The sequence below is a fragment of the Vigna unguiculata genome, chromosome 9, assembly GCF_037176805.1.
Source record: "Vigna unguiculata cultivar grain cowpea cultivar isolate G323 ecotype 2 chromosome 9, ASM3717680v1, whole genome shotgun sequence".
In the NCBI taxonomy this organism is placed as follows: Eukaryota; Viridiplantae; Streptophyta; class Magnoliopsida; order Fabales; family Fabaceae; genus Vigna; species Vigna unguiculata.
This window is the reverse complement of record NC_140800.1, coordinates 39,307,890-39,311,870: the sequence shown is the minus strand read 5'-3', so window position 1 is coordinate 39,311,870 and position 3,981 is coordinate 39,307,890.

Here is a 3,981-nt window from a genome sequence, read left to right as displayed (position 1 = left end):
GATGTGCTTCCTGTAAGGATTGGAGATCGAAGGATTAAACAACTTCGAGGAAAAGACATACCTTTGGTAAAGGTATTGTGGAATCAACAAGATGAAGGTGATGCAACTTAGGAATTAGAAAGTAATATGAGAGAGATGTATCCCCATCTTTTTACAACAACGTGAATTTCGGGGACGAAATTCCTAAAAGGAGGGGAGAAATGTAACATCCCTATTTTTAATAAAATATATTATTTATTTTAAATAAAACATTTAGAAAATATTTTATTTTTACTAACATTTCATATTTTATCTAAATGTAGTTTAAACAATAAAAATATATTTTATCATGATATACTTTTTACTTATTAAAAATAATTATAAGAAGAAAACAAAACTAATAAAATATGTATATATATGTATAAATACTAGGTAAAAATATTTAATTAAATAGGTGTGTGTAAAAAAAAATATATGAAGAATTTTCTAAAAGAGATAAAAAAAAATAATAATATAGAAAAAAAAAGAAAAGAAAAAAAAAAGAAGAAGAAGAAAGGATAAGAAGATAGTAAGAAAGGATAAAAAGAAAGAAAAAAAAAAGAAGATAAGATGAAGAGATAAAGATTATCTCTTCATTAATGTAGGAAATGATGGTAATGATGATTTGGAAAAGGATAAGCATGTGTGGCTTATATATATATATACATATGTATGGAGATGAAATGAAGTGAAGAGAAGAAGTTACGTAAAGGAAAGTGAGAAAGGGAGAAAAAGTGAGAAAAAGTGAGAAAGAAAGAAAGGAGAGAGAGAGAAAGAAAGGAGAGAGAGAGAAAGAAAGAAGAGAGAGAAAGAGAAAGAGAAAAAATAGGGAAAGAAAGTTTAGAGCAAAGATTCAAAGAGATCCTAGTCTACTACAACTATTATTAGTGTGCTCTTCAATCAATAAGGTAAGGGGGGAGTGAAGTTAAGCTCTTATATATTAATCTTGATAAGCTCATGGGTTTTATATTAATCTTTTATTTATTTTGACTCATATATTATTCTATTTACTTTCATTTAACTTATTTTCATTTATTATCCTCTTATATTTATTTTATTCAATCTCCAATTATATACTGATCCTGTTTATTTATTTATTTTATTTAATCTCCAAATATGTATTGATCTTGTTTATTTATTTTATTTAATCTTTAGTAACGCACTGGTCCTATTTATTTATTTTATTTTATTTACCTCTAGTTACGCACTGGTCCTATTTATTTATTTATTTTATTTTATTTACCTCCAGTTACGCACTGGTCCTATCTATTTATTTATTTTATTTTATTTATCTCCAGTTACGCACTGGTCCTATTTATTTATTTTATTTTATTTACCTCCAGTTACGCACTGGTCCTATTTATTTACTTTATTTTATTTGCCTCCAGTTACGCACTGGTCCTATTTATTTATTTATTTTATTTTATTTACCTCCAGTTACGCACTGGTCCTATTTATTTATTTTATTTTATTTACCTCCAGTTACGCACTGGTCCTATTTATTTATTTTATTTTTATCTCCAGTTATGCACTGGTCCTGTTTATTTATTTCAATTAATATATCTCAAGTTATGCACTGGTCCCGTTTAATTTATATTTTTATATTTAATTATAATGTTCTAATCCTTATCTAATTATTTACTTAAAGTTCTTGCTTTGATTCTTATTTTATCATTATTTTATAATTAAAAATAAAAATAAATGTGAAGTGAAAGTAAATATTATTTTATTTAGTGAGCTTGGATAGAAGAAAATTGCATATCCATTTTATCGTTGTTTTATATTCTTAGTATATTGTTTATACAATGACATGAATTGATAGTCATCATATTTAATGACCTTTGAAAATATCCAAGAGTATGTCAGTTAAGTAAGAGTTAAGTCTGGTTTCAATAAGTTGAGATTAAACCAGTGTCAAAGTGTTTGTATTTGGGAAGTCACAGTTTGGTACACTGCGGGATGAAAGGCAGGGACCATGGTGGGGTCTAAGGAAGTTTTACCAAGTAGGTGAATATCTGGATAGTTCAGAATAGCGCCCTGGACTAGGATATTCATAGGCCAAACTTGGGACTATCCGATACCTGCTCAGCATCGCCAAGGTTAGGTAGTGAGTATATATCTCTTTTGTGAGCCGATGAATGGCTAATATTCTCGAGAAAGAAATAATTATGATTGTACCAATATTTTATGAGAAATACTCAACTACCTAATCACTTCCCAAAGCAACTTTTGATGTTCAGATTGGATCATCAGAAGTGGAATATGGATCTATATGTCTGGTAAAACAAGATCAAGTTTGGTGGTTATAGGTCCAAATCTAGGCCCCCGGTGTCTGCATTGTTTGTTGAGTTTATTAAGATTGATATTTAAGGCTTATAAAGACCCCACTCCTTTCATATTTTTTCTTTCATATGTACCTGTTGCATGAGCAGAAGAGGAACTTGCTCAGTGAGAGTTGTTCGAGATATTATTGGTGGATCTTCTGAAGATTGACTCATGGATAATTTCTATTAATATCTTTAGGAGATGTTAAAAATATAGAAAATCTTCTATTCTGATGTAGGACTCTTAATATTTAACAAATATATATTTTTGTAATATTTCATGAACAATTACATAGATGCAAACTACAATGAATATGAAGTTATGTTATTATTAATGTTCTCTCAAGGATAATCGTATGGAAAAAAAATTTGATTCCATATTTTTTATCAAATAATAATTATTTAGTATAGTAGTCAGGGTGTCACAGTTTACGCTAGTATTAATAATAATAATAAATTTTAATAATTAATAATAACAAATAACAGTAATAATAATATAAATTTTATTAAAAACTAATAAATTTTAATAATAATAATTATTATAATAACATAAGTTTTATTATTATTAATAATTAATAATAGTATTAATGATAATAACAAAAATAATATAAAAATAGATGAAAAATAATTAAATAATAATATTAAAATTAATAATAACAATACTGTTAACAATAATAAAAATAAATATTATAATAATAACAATAATTATATTTGATTTAATATTAATTTTAATCATAAATTTAAATTTATAATATTAATTTTATTCATTAAAACATTTTCTTTTATTTGTTATATTCATCAAATCATTTATAAAATTTTATATATTTTATTTTGAAATTCTTTTATTTTTATCTTTCAGTTATTCGAAACAAACAACCTTTAAAACTCAAATGGATGACTAAATTTATAACTTAAATACTATTATGAAATCACTTAAAATATAAATAAATTTAATAAAATTTAGTTAAAATATTAAATATACATATTTTTTAAAATAAAAAATTAAATTAATAAAAATTAAAAAAAATTCAATTTTTACTAAATCAAAAATATATTTAGCATTTTAAAATATAATATTCATTTTAATTTCTTAATCTAATTCTAATTATGTTATGGAAAAGAAAATTTTGTTATCTTAAAGTTAAAATTGGATAAACATTTACAGAAAATTCCAAAAAGTGACATTGGAACTTGAAGCAGTTATTTTGTATCAGTTGATTAGTGTTTTTGTCATTATGTGCGGTAGTTGATTGAGATGCTGAATGCAACCACGCATTTTGGGCACTAACTTTCTTAAATTCATTCTTATCCTTTACACACTTGTACTCTCTGTGTCCTTTTGAACAAACCCAAGCCAAGTGTGCCACTATGATTCAACAAAACCAATTCTTCTTCTTCCTTTTTCTTTTCAACCGATGAGACTTGCAAGCACTCAACCAACATTCACGCTTTGGCCAGGACAATTAAGTCCTAATAAAGGACATTAACAATCACTATTTTTTTCACATTTTTGCTTTTATCAAACCTTTTTTCTTTCTCTTTCTCACTCTATGTTTTATAATGAAAAAATATATAAAGAGAATGCTAATCAATGTTTTAAAGATGTTGGTTAAAAAATAATAAATATATTTTGATGTTA